This window comes from Eptesicus fuscus, chromosome 4, assembly GCF_027574615.1.
Source record: "Eptesicus fuscus isolate TK198812 chromosome 4, DD_ASM_mEF_20220401, whole genome shotgun sequence".
Lineage (NCBI taxonomy): Eukaryota > Metazoa > Chordata > Mammalia > Chiroptera > Vespertilionidae > Eptesicus > Eptesicus fuscus.
The window spans coordinates 84,000,323-84,014,870 of NC_072476.1; the positions used below are offsets into that span (position 1 = coordinate 84,000,323).

The window sequence follows — 14,548 nt, forward strand, 5'->3', positions numbered from 1 at the left end:
TTCCTTCCTTCCTTTCTCTTTCTTCCTTTCTTTCTCTTTCTCTCCCTTTCTTCCTCCCTTCCTTCCTTTTTTCGTTAATCCTCACCCGAGGCTATTTTCCTATAGATTTTTAGGGAGAATGTTAGAGAGAGAAAGACAGAGAGAGACACATCAATGTGAGAGAAATACATTGATTGGTTGCCTCCTCCACAAGCCCTGACCAGGGCCTGGGCCGGGGAGGAGCCTGCAACCACAGTACGTGTCTTGATCGGAACTGAACCTTTGACCCTTTGGTCCGCAGGCCGACCATCTATCCACTGAGCCAAACAGGTTAGGGCTGAATCTTTACACCCACTGGGGGTCTGAGATACCATCTCACCACAGGACTACGAACCAGAGCCCTTGGACCGTCACTGGGCCCACTGCTGTGACCCCCAAGGCCCAGGGTCTGTGTGAGAAGCCCCACAGGCCCTGGAAATGCAAGCATTCCTGCGGGTATGATAAACTGACTCCCGTGCGGACCTCGATAGAGGGCCTGACACTTGCAGGGTTGACCGGCAGCCAAGGGGCAGCTCTGGCGATGGAGCTGAGCTGAGGGCACCTGTGGGGAGGCTGTGGACGCAGGAAGAGCCTTGCCACATGCCGCTGGACTCTCAAAGGCAACGAGGAAGTTCCAAACAAAGTGTGCAGAAGGAGAAAAAGAAAAAGTAGAGAGAGCCTGTGCCTCCCTCTCCTCAGAGACCTCCATGGCAGGTGATCCTGGGACCCAGGCGCCAAGGACCCAGGAAGGCCCTCCCGGGAGTGTTCCATGGGCACCATTAGGGCCTGGTCCCAGGACACTGATCTGGAGGGAGAGGGAGTTGGAGGGATAATGGCAAGAGCCCCCAGGTAAATGCCAAGCACAACTGCCCCAGAGGCACCAAGGGAGGCTTAGGCCTGGCCAGCAGGTCCAGGGAGACCTGCTGCTCACGGAGGCAATCTGCCAGGCTCCCACAGGCCCTGACCTCCTGGGGTATTCAGATGTGTGTGTGAGGCCCTCAGCAAAGGCAAGGTCAGGATGGGACAGTAAATTCGAAAGGCCATAGGGACCTGAAGCCGGAGGCAGCTGGTGTCTGTTCACCTGCCCCTTCTCACTTCCATCCCACCAGAGGCTCGGACCCCCAGTGTCAAGCTGTAGGAGTGTCGGCGCTGCCCCGTGGAGAGGGCACTCCCCTCCAGTAAACAGCCCAGGAGAACAAAGGCCATCAGAATCCTGTGGACCCTCCCAGGGCCAGCCCAGCCCTGCCCCCACCGTCTTCAGCTCTTTATTTGAGTCCATTTGAGTACAACACGGCCCTTTGGCAATTGTTCACATTGCTAATCATAACATGGCCACCCACCCCGCGGTGCCCCGGACACTCGATGTCAATGACCACTCGTCTCACCCGAGGGCCGTCCCAGGCAGCGGGAGCCTCCAAGAGCTGCACAAAGCCGCCTTTCTGAGTCCACAGGCGCCCGCCAAGTGCACGGGGATGGTCTCGGAGCCCCAGCTCAGTGTGGAGAGCAGCCCTGCAACCCAGCACCCTGCCCTTCACAGAACGACAGGCGGGGCTGGCTGGACTATGGCTGTGTCAGTGGGATGCAGCTCATGTCCTGTCATGTAGCCTCAGGCTGCTGCCCAGAAGGTCCATGGGGTCCAAGAAGCCTGGGAACTAATCACACCCTCGCTGTTCCCTGTTCACAGGTCAAAGGTAATTTCTCCCAGTCACAAGAGAAGAAAGAGCAGAGGAGGCAAGCTTCCCCAGGCCACCCAGCCACCCTAGGGCCGTGGCCCATCCTGCCACTGCTGTCCTCACCCTGGACCCCCAAAGGACCTGGGCAGGACAGGGCTGGGCGGAATGGGGCAGCCCCAGGACAGGCTGTGAGCTCTCCAAAAGGTGGCTCGTGGGCCAGGAAAACTGAGGAAGGTGGAGTTGTCCTCCCCTACAGCTCAGAAGAATTGGTGTCCACAGCAGAAACTTTTCCGGGCACCATGGGGTTGGTGGTTTCAGGGCGACCCACCTCCCGGGAGCCACACTTTGCTGCAGCCCCCAGAGCCACCCTGGTTTCCGTCAGCATGTTTCCTGTGAAACCCAAGCATGCAGCTGGCCAGCAGTGCCAAGGGGAGCACTGGGCACAGGGAGCTAAGAAAATGAGGGTCTCATGGGTAAGGGAGAGCCCTCCAGGGCGACGTAGCCACCCCACTCTGAGAGGGGCCCCTCAGGGCCCAGGACCGCAGAGCAGCTGGAAGGAAGTTCCCCCAGAACCAACAGGAACAGAAAAGCAAGGAGCTTGCTGCTGCCTGCCCACTCGGGGACCCAAGAAGTCCTTAGAGTGGCCCCCAAACCAGCATGGGTACTGGGCTCCAAGATGCCTGCCCAGCGCCCCAAATTAAATCCCATCCCTGTCACGAGACGTTCTGCCAAGCACCCAGCAGGAGCCCATGCCATGAAGTGGGAGAGAAAGAAGACCCAGGGAGCACAGGAACCACATAGCGCAGACGGGATGGAGAACTGGAAGATACTTCACATCAATAGACAGGCATCCACCATGCGGGGGTGACACTCACCCTCTGGCCAGAGTGCCCTGAGGGTTAGATGAGGACATTCATAGAAACTTCTAGTCGCTGACCCCTTCCTCAGTCAATCGGCACAAGCCCCCGGCCCCACAAGGAACCAGTGGGGGTAGAGGGGTGTCTCATCTTACAGCCAACCTGGAGTCAGGAGGGCTCCCTATGCAGGGGGCTAGTATACTGGCGGCCCCAAATTAGGTGTGTCCTGTCCTCCCCCCAGAACCTGAAAATGGGATCGTGTTTGGGAAAAGGTTCTTTGCAGATGTGATCAAGCCAAAGGCGTTGAGATGAGCTCGGCCTGGGTCATCCAGGCAGCGCTGAGTCCAGGGAAAGTGTCCTTATGAGACAGAAGAGGAGAGACACGGACACGTGAGGGAGGCCACACAGCGACAGAGGACGAGCCTGGAGTGCCGGGTGCTGGAAGAGGTGGGAAGGACCCTCCCTTAGAGGTTCCAGAGGGAGGATGCCCTGGGACACCTGGATCTCAGGCTTCTGGCCACAGAGAAGAGCGTGTGAAAGGCCCGGAGAAGGCAGTGCTATCGGGCGCGGCACAGAGAACACAGGGCCAAGACCCAGCAGCTGGTCCCCGTGCAGTGGATTCCAGAGGCCCCTGGAGATCACTCCGAGCCAGGATGAGCTCTAAGTAGGGGACTGCCAAAGGACACCTGTCCTTTAAGATACCCACTCTGGCTTCAGGTTGGAGGTATTTGGGCAGAAAATAAAGGTGGGTACACATTCAAGGAGAGGAAAAATACTGGTGAAGCACATGAGACCGGGACAGGAAACTTTTAAATCCGGGGCAAAGATAAACATGTGCGCCTGCTGCTGGCCCCTTCCAGATGGGGCCCTTCCTGAGGGATGAGCTGGGGCCGGAGTCGCTCCCTAGTGCGTCTCCTGCTTTGGAGATGCCCCAGGCCAAACCAACAAGGATGGCAGGCAACGGAGGGCAGGTCAGAAAGAACTGGGGTTCGCTCAGGCCAGTGCAGTGACAATAGGGACCACAGGAATGTGACCAGAAAGGACAGAGGACCTGCAGGAAAGGGCTGCTGACCAGGTCTGCCTGGTTCACAGGGTGTCAGTACCTTTAAGCCTCAAAGACCTCCTGCCCCAAAAAGCAGCCAATGTGGGAAGAGACTGACAGAGCACTGCAGTCAGAGAGAAAGAATGGAGGACTGAGCAGGGCCCACCTGTGGGTGAGACGCTGAGGAACCTGGCGCAGCTGTGACGTGCAGCCCGCGTTCAAGAGAAGTGTGAGTGGGCGTGTTCCCTGCAAACACCATCTGCACCTGGCCAGGCACTGCTCAGCCCAGACAGCACATGGGCCACGGTGAAGGGGTTTTCAGCCAGGCCACCCCTCAGAGTCAGCTGGGAGCTTTGAAAATACAGTTGCTGCACTCCTACTTCCTCTGATGGAGCCAGGCCTTCCAGCCCACAGGGCAGCGAGAAAGAGTGGACAATGAGAAAACCCATCTTCCTCAATACACCCATGTGCTAACAGGAGAGAGAAAACCCTGGACAGGCCAGCCGTGCACTCAGCCGTTTCTCTGTGGGCACTGGCTGGTGCTGGAGGAAGGTTGGGGGGTGGGGGGAGCTCTGCAGGCTGAGCACACTGTTCACAGCTGTTCCTGGAGGGACGTGCCGGGTGAGCTGGCAGGAGACCGAATCAGCTCAGCTTCTCAACCCACAACTTGGATTCAGGTGACTCTGGATTGCTAGTGCCTCGAAATGCCAAGAGGACACATATAAAAACTCTCTAGAGAAAGAGACCGCCATCGAGACCATAGACTATTTCTATGAACATATTTTGATTACAATATCTAGTACACAGTAAAAAAAAAAATAATAATAACCAGGCATATGAGGGGGGAAAGTGCAGAACAAAGGCAATAGGAACAATCTAGAGGTTCCAATTATTGGCACTCGATCAGACTGGGATTGAAGTAACTATGTATGCCATGTGCAAAGAAAAAGCGGCAGCATGCACCATATGCAAAGAAGAAAATGGACAAGATGGAAAATTCCAGCAAAAACTGGGAACTATAAAAATGTAGATAGCAACTGTGAAAGAGAATATGTTAGACATTCTAGCACTAAAAAACACAATAACTAAAATTGAGAACTTGGTGGATATGTTTAACAGCAGAGCAGATTCAACACAGCATTAACAAGAACTCATGAATTGGAAATACCCAAGAGAAAACAGCTAGATGTGCTAGAAACGTGTGTGTGTGTGTGTGTGTGTGTGTGTGTGTGTGTGTGTGTGTACAGACATATATATAAGGACAAAAACAACAGAAATAATAAAGATAAACACAAAATTAATAAATTAGAAAATAAACATACACTACAGAGGTCCAACAATATAAAAAGGTTGTGCCTTAAAACATTAATTATATTGACAAATACTGGGGATATTGATCAAGGGGAAAAAAGAGATTTAAAACTTTTCTCAAAAAAAGCAAACTCCAGTCATGGCTGTCTTTGCCAACAGATTCTACCGTATATTGCAAGAAGAAGTAATGTCAATCTTACACAAATTCTTCCAAAGAGGAGTAGAAGATGGGACACTCCCAATCATTTTATAAGACTAAAATAATCCTGGTACCAAAACTTAATAAGGGTGTTACAAGTAAAGGATAATTTATGGCCCTGGCCAGGTGACTCAGTTGGTTGGAGCATCATTCATGCACCAAAAAGGTTGTGGGTTCACTTCCTAGTCAAAGTACATGCGTAGGTTTTGGGTTTGATCCCTGGTTGGGGCTCATATGGGAGGCAACCAAATGATGTTTATGTCTCACATCAATGTCTCTCCCTTCTTTCCCTCCCTCCCTTTCTCTCTCTCTAAAAAAAATCAACAAACATATCCTCGGTTGAGAATTTTTAAAAAAGAATAATTTATGTCAATCTCACTAATGAATGTAAATGCAAAAATCCTAAACAAAATATTAACAAACTGAATCCAGTAATAAATAAAAAGAACCAATACCTTACAATCAGGTCAGGTTTATGCCAGGAATGCAAGGTTGGTTTAACATTAACATCAATCAATATCATTCATCACACTAACAGAATAGAGGACAAAAAGCATATTATATTCTTAATTAAATGCAGGAAAAGCATTCAATGGAGTTCAGCATCTATTAACCATAAAAATTCTTAGCAAATTAGGAAAAAAAGAAATTCCTTAATTTGATACAAACCATCACACTTAACAATAATGGTCCTGACACAAGGAGAGGAATGAACCGATAAGACAGAATAAAGCCCCAGTAGACCCAAGCATATATTGACCCATTCAGAATGACAAAGGTGGCCCTGCAGGGGAGAAAAGAATGATTTTAGTCAGTGAAGATGGGCTGATTGAACAGACACACAAAAAAAAGCACACTGGGTCCTGACACCATCAGCTCAGGCCCATGGCAGATTGAAGCAGGGAAGGCAGGGGAATGAGGCTGCAAGGAGATAATGCACAAGAGCATCTGATGTCCTCAGGGCAGGGGAAGATTCCTTACACAGGACACAAGCATCACTGCCCCCAAAGGAAAAGCTTATCAAATGGCACCAAGTTAAAATTAAGAACTTCGATTCATCAAAAAATACTATGGAGGGAGTGAAAAAGCAAGCCGCAGGGAAGGAGGAATCTGCTACTGATAATGAACATAGGCTCCTCTCAGTCTATGAGGAACCCTGTTCATCAACAGGAGAGAGACAACCGACTCTAGGACAAGGGCAAGGACGTGGCCTGGCAATCAGTGAGAGCACACCCGATGCCCAATACACGGGGAAAGTGCAAAAAAAAAAACCCAAGGCAGATACCACCACACCCTCCAGAATGGCAGATGGCTGAAAATGGCGGTGATGCCAAGTGCTGTGGGATGAGGAGCGACAGGGACCTGTGGGGCACATGGTTCCAGCTGCCTTAACAACGTGGACTGCAGCGGGACATCAGGACAAACGAGGGCCTACACTCGTCAGCATTCACCAGCAGAAACGCTTGCACGTGTGCTCCAGAGAGCATCACAGGAAGGTCAGGCAGCTTCATTCACCACGGCCAAAAAACGGAAGTGCCTCGCGCCCATTAGCCACATCGTGGGTAAATGACGGTGGTGGGCTCCCAGCACGGCACGTACACACTAGACATGTGAGACCACACGGGAGAGCCGCTCACACAGCGCTGACGGAAATAAGCCAGCACCGCAGAATGTGTTCTCCGTGGCTCTCTAGATATAAAGGTTGAACACAACCACAGTGGTAGGTGGTAAAACCACAGCAAAGGCACACCCCTCCCCCAGGGACAGAAGAGCAGCCACCACATCCGGCCTGGGGACAGCTGGGTGCCAGCATCCCAGGGAAGGCTGGGCAGTGATGGGAGGCTCAGATGACCTCCTTCATCCTCCAGCACCATTCTGTCCACAGCCTGCCCCCCACACAGGCACAGAGGCTTGAGGACGACCCTGCTCCAGAGGCAGGTGGGACATGCGGCACATGCAGCACCATGGCAGCCACCGATAGATGCCATCACTGTCTTAACTCCTGGTTTGGGATGGGCTGTGGAACAGCATTAGAAAACCAGAGCGGAGTGGGGTACGGGGAGGGGCTGAGGGTCATCAAGTGGACAGTGGTGAGAACCATGAGGCACGCATGGTGTGTGAAGCATGCTTCCTTAGGGGCAGTGCACCACCCTGCAGGCTCCTGGGAGTCCACTCCAGTCAGATGTGAGGGGTCATCTGAGTTAACACTGACTGGGGCCAGACTCCTGGGTGTGAGGCCCACATGCACACACCCCCAGGGAAGCTCAACCTGCCCGCCTGGCTCATCCCTCGCCAAGAGGAGATGAGACAGTGGGGAGTGTGAGGCTTAAATGAGGTCACCTAGAGGACGCTGGCTGTTTTGTGACATTCCAGCTAGAGTGAGAGCTCCCTAGGGCGGAGGCCACGCCAGCTCACCTGGCACCTGGCAGGTGCTCAGACATCTGCTGAACAAAAGGGTGCAACAAGGTTACAGGATGAGATCTCCAGAAAAGTGGCCCAGGTAGATCACGTTGAGCCCACATGGGATGCCCCACTTAGCATGCCAAAAAAAATTAGAGACTTGGGACTGATGGAGACAAGCTGGGGACATGTGGAGACACTGTGTCACAGGAGAAGAGGGCATAAAGGACTCCAGGTGGGTAAGGACCTTTCACAAATCTAATTTAAAAAAGAAAAAGTCACCCAGGTGGTGTGGCTCAGTGGTTGAGTGTCGACCTATGAACCAGGAGGCAGCCACGGTTCAATACCCAGTTAGGGCACCTGACAGGGTTGTGGGCTTGATCCCCAGTGGGGGGGCGTGCAGGAGGCAGTCAATCAATGATTTTCTCATCATTGATTTCTCTCTCCCTCTCCCTTCCTCTCTGAAATCAATAAAAATCTATACTAATAAAAGGGTAATATGCTAATTAGACTGGGAGACCTTCCAGATGTCCTTCTGGACAAAGCCATGGTGGCGGTGGCCAAGGCAGAGGCGGTTAGGGGTGATCAGGCCAGAGGGGAGGGGCAGTTGGGGGCGAGCAGGCTGTCAGCGGGGGGCAGTTGGGGGTGAGCAGGCCAGCAGGGGGGGCAGTTGGGGGCAAGAAGGCCGGTGCGGGAGGAGGTGGGGGGGCAGTTGGGGGCGAGCAGGCCGGCAGGCAGAGTGGTTAGGGGTGATCAAGCAGGCAGGCAGATGAGCGGTTAGGAGCCAGCAGTCCCAGATTGTGAAAGGGATGTCCGACTGTTGCTTTGGGATCGGGCCTAAACCGGCAGTCAGACATCCCCTGAGGGGTCCCAGATTGGAGAGGGTGCAGGCCGCGCTGAGGGACACCCGCCACTAGCATATATATATATATATATATATATATATATATATTATATTTTTTTTATTTATTTTTTTAAAGTCAGCGTGAACGTGTCCTTATAAGGATGAGCTCACAGTACCCACAGCTAAGAAGCTCAGGTCTCCGAGCGTATGGGGGCTTGCAGAAGACATTTTAGAGTGGTGCAAAAGTCAGAAAGCCATCATTTTCTTATACTTTGTGAAAGATTTTTTACATTTGCTCCCCAAAGAAGGTCCTGCATTTGGACGTTTAGAGAGTTGATCACAGCCACAACTGAGCTGCCATTACAAGCCTTTGTACAGTTAAAGGGAAAATATGGAAGTGAAAACCAGTGTTAATTCCTCTATCAGGAGCCGAGATTTGGACACAGTTCCTGGATTTGGATGCTGCGTTCCTGTGGGGAGCTGCCCTTCCCCCATATGCAGTTCCTGGGGGGCTGCCAACGGATCGCAGACCCTGCACCCTCCCCCCGTGACCCCAGCAGGGCCAAGTGAAGCCATTGCCAGGAACTGGCACTTGAAAGCTGCCCAGGAGGCTCTGCGGAGGTGAGATGCCATGGTTAGGGATGGCGTGGATTATGACACTGTGGCTACCTCCCCACCAAAGAGGAAGCTGGTCTCCCAGGAGGGGGCTGAATAGTGGAGAGGGCTCACACGGGAGTGGGAGACCCAGGTAGTGTGGGCCCCACCCAGGCAGCCCCACTCCTTCCTTCCCACCTGTTACTTAAGCAGTAGGATCTCGGTGGGTGTCCGTTCTCCTGCCTAGTCCCAGCATCTGCCTGCTTCTGGGTTTGTAGGCTCAGGTGGACTTGGCACCATGCCCAAACCACCCTCAGTCCAGAGTAGTTTCTGGAAGGAGCTCAGGGCCTGGCTCTCACAGCCCGAGGAGGACCTGATACTTCAAGGTGCCGCAGGGCCCCTTGCTCAAGATCCCCAGATGGCATCTCTGTGCATGCTCCTCCAGCCTCACCAGCAACATCACCAGCTAAATATAGGCCTGGCTCCAAGTCAGCACAGCCTCTCCCCAGGAAGCCTTTCCTTAAAAAAAAAAATCTTTCAATTACAACTTACTTTCAATATTATTTTGTTTTGGTTTCACGTGTACAGCATAGTGGCTGGACAATCAATATACTTTACAAAGTGTTCCCTTTGCTACTTCCAGTGCTTCTCAGCCTCTTCCACAGGGAACAGCTCTGCTGCCCCCCGGGGAGGGAAGCCACGTGGACGCAGCATCCCTGAGGACAGTCTGGCTGCTCAAAGGTTTCTCTTAAACCTCCATCCGCGCTGAGTAGTTTTAATTTTCTTTATGAAATGTGCACATTTTTCACCATTAGCATTTATAACCATGTACATAGTTATTTGTTGCAACTTCAAAGGATCCAGGAAGATCAACCAAACAACGCAGGAGAGATAAGACTACAGCACAGCTTCCTCTAATCTCCATCACCTCATCATTCCAAAGAGATGGAGATACATTTTTTTTTTTATTGTAGCCCTTAAATTGTGGTACCTTTCTTAGTCAGACCCCTTTGGAAACCACATGCCTACAGAACCCTCACTGGCATGCATTTGCAGACAGGAGCTCCCAGAAAGTTCACAGCACCACCTCCCCCCACCACCCATCACTGAGCCCTGTGACTCCCACTGTGTGAGGGGAACAGGGGCTGTTACCAGAGACAGGACCTTGGAATCCAGTTTAAGGCGTTGGGGAAGCCTTGAGGCCTGTCTCGCCGCCCCCTACACACACACCCATTTCCTGCCTGTTTGGAGCTCTCCCTCCCCAGCCCCATCACTACATCCCCGGATGTGATCCCAGTGCACTCAGAGTTCAGGTCAGTTTACTGCTCACTTCCTAGAGGCCAGGGGCTGGTCTAGGCTCTGGGGACAACCCCCCTCCCCGGCTCCAGCTTGTGCTCCCGGAGAGGGTGGCCGTGGGGAGTGCCTGGAGGCGGTGGCGGCCAGGATTGCTGGGTCCTTTTATCAGCGTCCCCTAGGGACTCCGCAAGTATCTAATAAATGTCAGGGGAATCAGCCAATGAAATGCGCAGGTGGATGACAGCATGGCCGGCGCGTCCCAAAAGGTGTCGGATCCTCGGAGAACACACAACGCCTATCAAAATAGCAGTCCCAACAGGGAAGCGCGAATTAATTCCCCCCCCACCCCCCCGCGTCGCAAGGCTTCCGTACAAAACCAAAACGGCAGAATAAAGGGTTTCTCAGGACCCTCCCTCAAAGGCGGGCACTGGCCCCAGAGGTGCGTGGGAAATGCACCGGCAGCAACCTCTTTATCTTGCGGGTTCGGTACTCACAGGCGATCAGAAAATACAATACCCCCTGGGAAGCTTAGATTTGCAGACTGTAGGCCTGACCCTCGGCCCGGCCCGGGAAAGGTGACGTTTGTGCCGGACCCATTGGGATGGGACCCTGAGAGGGGCAGCGCAGCCCTTGCCCAGAATCACGCTCATTCTGGGCCCCTGGACACAAACGGCCGTTCCGTGCTGCAGGGCAGTGGCTTCATTTCAAACCCGTTTAGTCCCAATTTCCCACTGTCTCGTGGGGAGCGGCACCCCAGGCCCGGGCGTCGCTAAACAGCGCTCCCTCAGCTAGACACGAAGGGCGGGGAGACACGCTGCTGCGCGGCGTAGGAAAGAAGGCGCAAGAGGCACCTCTGCGAAGAAAGGCCAAGTGCCTCGCTTGGGGCCCAATTATAAACCTCCTGTCCTTTGCACCGCCAGTCCCCCCGCCCGCCTCTCCCGTGTCTCCATTCCCGCACCCTGCACAGCGCCGACCGCCTGGCAGTCTCGGCGCAGGTGGCGGGCTGCGCAGGCTTAGCCTGAGGCCCTGCGTCCCCGAGGGGTGTCCGTCTGCCCGGCGCCCCGGTACCGAGCCCCGCGATCGCTTACCTCGCAGACGCAGGGACTGCTGCGGCGGCGCCTCCGCGACTCGGCCGCGCGCAACCGAGTTCCTGGCGGTGCGCTCGCGCCGCCACCGCCCCGGCCCCGCCCCGGCCCCGCCCCCACTGGTCTGCTCACGCCCCCCCAGCTTCGCTTCGCCCGGCTCCGCGGCCCCCACCCCGAGCGCCCCACGCGCCCCGCGCGCCCCAGACCCCCACCCAAGCCTACCCCGGCCCCGCCCACACTGGCCCGAGCTTGCCTCCAGCCTCGCCCCGGCCCCCACCCCAGCCCACCCGGGCGCTCCGCGGCCCCGCCCCCGGTCCTTCCAAGCCGGGGGAGCGCGCTGGCCTCCCGGAGGCCGGTCCAAGCGCCGCCTCTGCCTTACAAGGCCGTCTCTGCGCCGGCCACCGGCTCTCCGCCCAGGGCCGTGGGAACCTCGCGGGGCAGTGCCCGTAGGGCCCGCAGCCGGGGCCCGGTCTCCGCGCCACCTCCCGCCAGGACGCTGGCGATGGAGGGTGAAGGCGGAGGGAAGATGAATGGGTGCGCAGACAGGCCTTCCAGGATGGGGCGGACGAGAGCACTGGCCTCTTCGCTCGGGCCAGGAGGGGACCGGGGTGGCGGGGGACTCGGACCCCACGGAAGGTGGGAAGGTCAGCGAGCGGGGAGTGGGTCGCGTCCGGGGATTTGAGGAGAGGGCACGCGGGGGAAGGGTTGTGCGGCGAGCACCTGGGTGGAGCACCAAGGCCAGGCAGCAGGTCCGTGCCCAGCACCAGCAGCAGCACCATGGGCAGCTGGCTCGCCTTCCCCGGGGGACAAGCAGCGGCTGCACCCCCACCTCAGCCGTCCACTCAGCTTTCGGCCTTCCTTCTTCCTATGGACGATGTGGGTCTCCCCCGGTTGCCTGTGTGAAAAGCGTCATCCTGAAATCGTCTTCCAGTTTTCTTTTCTCTTTTTTTTTTCTTTTCTTTTCTTTTCTTTTCTTTTCTTTTCTTTTCTTTTCTTTTCTTTTTTCTTTTCTTTCCTCTTCTTTTCTCTCCTCTCCTCTCCCCTCCCTTCCCTTTTCTTTGGGACACCTGCTGCCCACGCTGCAGAGGGGAGGGGCGGGTCAGCCTTCAGCAGAAGGTTCTCCAGCTGGGATGACAGGGAGTACTGGCCAGAGTGCTGGGACTTGGGGTGCAGGGGTCTCCCTCTCACCCTCCAGGACCCCTCCAATGGAAGAGGTCTCCTCAGGCTACTGAGAGGCTCAGCCTCCAGGGCGGAGGGTGGCCCTGAGGTTACTTCTAGCTTCACTGCTATGGTTCCCTTGGAACTAGCCAAGGAACCCCACCCCAGGCTCTGTCTTCAATGTCCTGGCTGAAGAACCGCCCCCCCCCCCCCTCGCCCCCCTACACACAGGCTCTGTCCTCACTCTCCCAGCTGCAGACGCCCTCCCTCCAAACACTTCTAGATTCTATCCTCATTCTCCTCAATGAAGACCCCCTGCGCACACGTACCCATCCTCCAGGTGTGTCCTGCTGTCAGCACCTCAACTGAACCACAAGCGCCTGACACAGGAGTCAGCCCGTGGAAGCACAGAGTCCAGCCAGGTCAGGGAGCCTGGCAAAGGCGACAGAGGAAGTTGGGGTGCTGAGCCAGAGAAGGGGCGATAGGTTGTGGCTGTCCACCAGACCACGAGTGAGAGAACATGGTTTCCTGATGCTCAGGGAGCCACAGGTGGCTGCTGCACAGCCCTCATGATGGTCCTGGGTCCCAATGCCTTCCTCTCAACCCCGCTGGTTTCTACTTCCGCTTAAAACTGGCCCAAGGATGGGCTTCTAATTCTCATTCCCCTGAAGAGTTCCATACCCCAGAGGCCAGGCAAGTCCGAAAACTTAGAGTTGGAGAAACAGGGAGAACTCAAGCGGGTCCCCCCGAGGCCCCGCTTTCCCGACTCACAGTTCTGTCCGATTTAGGTTGAAGCTGGGCTGTGCCTCCTCTCTGTCCACACAGGCCTGGAAGTTATTAACGATGCAAATGAAGTAATGAAAAACATTACTAGTATGTTCCCATAATCGTATCAGCCAGGTGATGGTTTAATTCCATTTTTCAAAGCCAGCTCAGTGCTCTGACATAAATGCAGTGATTTTGCCAACCTCTTCCTCCATCTTCATGTGCCCACACCCCCGTTTGTCCTCTTCCCTGTGTCTCTTATAACAACACTCTCGTTGGATTTAGGGCCATCGGATAATCTAGGATGATCTCATGTCGAGGTCCCTAATTATATCTGCAGAGACCTTTCTCCAAATGAAGCCACATTCTGAGGTTCTGGTGGACTGTCACACAGTACAGATACTCTTCCTGGCTCTCCGGCAGAGGTCATCTCGACCCAGCAGCCATGGCAGGTCGCCAGTAGATGTCTCCAAGTCCCTCGCTGCATGTCCCCCTCCCCCCCCCCCAACCCCTGGCTTCCTGAGCAGGTTTTGTGTCACACAGTGGGGAGCATGAAGGACAACCCAGCACCTGTGTCTCAGGTAGCGGTGGCAAGGGAAGGGTCCCACCCAGGCTCCCTGACAGCTCTCCACTGAAACACCCACCCAAGAGCCAAAGATTTAAAATGACCAAGACTGATTTTAAGTTTATTGCCATTAAAGTTCATTTTTATTACTTCCTATAAAACTTTCTAAAGAATGCTGAAGAATTTCTTTAAAAGCTACTTAAACTCATAAACTTATCAACATTACTAACCAACAAGAGTAAGCAAGTCCATTTTGAATTCACTTTCTTCCTTGAATAACATAGACATGTTTAGAAAACTATGAATGTCTTTTAAAATATGGTTTCCAAACTGAGTAAATGCAGAGTTCATTAAAATCACATGTAGCCCACATCAGGGGAGGAACACTGGTTCCTTCTCTTCTTGGCTCTCTTAGAAAGAGTGGAGGCCTGTGCAGGCGGAGGGGATCGGTGGGTCTGGGGCGCCCCTTCTGGGCACTGGAGTTAGAGGGTGGGGAAGGGAAGGGTCTGGGAGATGTGCACACATTTTCTTTCTTTTATTTTAAACACCTTCTTGGGCCAGTCCTTTCCCCAAGCTCCAGGTCATCAGGCACCATGGTCAGGGGTGACTCTGGAGGAGCGTCTGCTTCTACCTCAATGAGCAGCTGAGCTCCACACTGGGGACCAGGGACAGGTTGGTCCTGATCCATCCCCGAGGGATGTGAAGGGTTAGGGACATGGAGGCTTACTTGGCTGAACCTCC

At 54.4% G+C, this 14,548-nt stretch overlaps 1 protein-coding gene across 1 annotated transcript in view; it reads right to left on the minus strand.

The window, feature by feature from the left end:
- TPPP (tubulin polymerization promoting protein) overlaps positions 1-11,380 on the minus strand; it is a 28,366-nt gene extending 16,986 nt beyond the window's left edge. The window contains exon 1 of the mRNA XM_008161824.3: positions 11,323-11,380. The gene's annotated coding sequence lies outside the window, so the exon portion shown is untranslated. The remainder of the gene's footprint in view (positions 1-11,322) is intronic.
- Between the last annotated feature and the right edge of the window lie 3,168 nt (positions 11,381-14,548).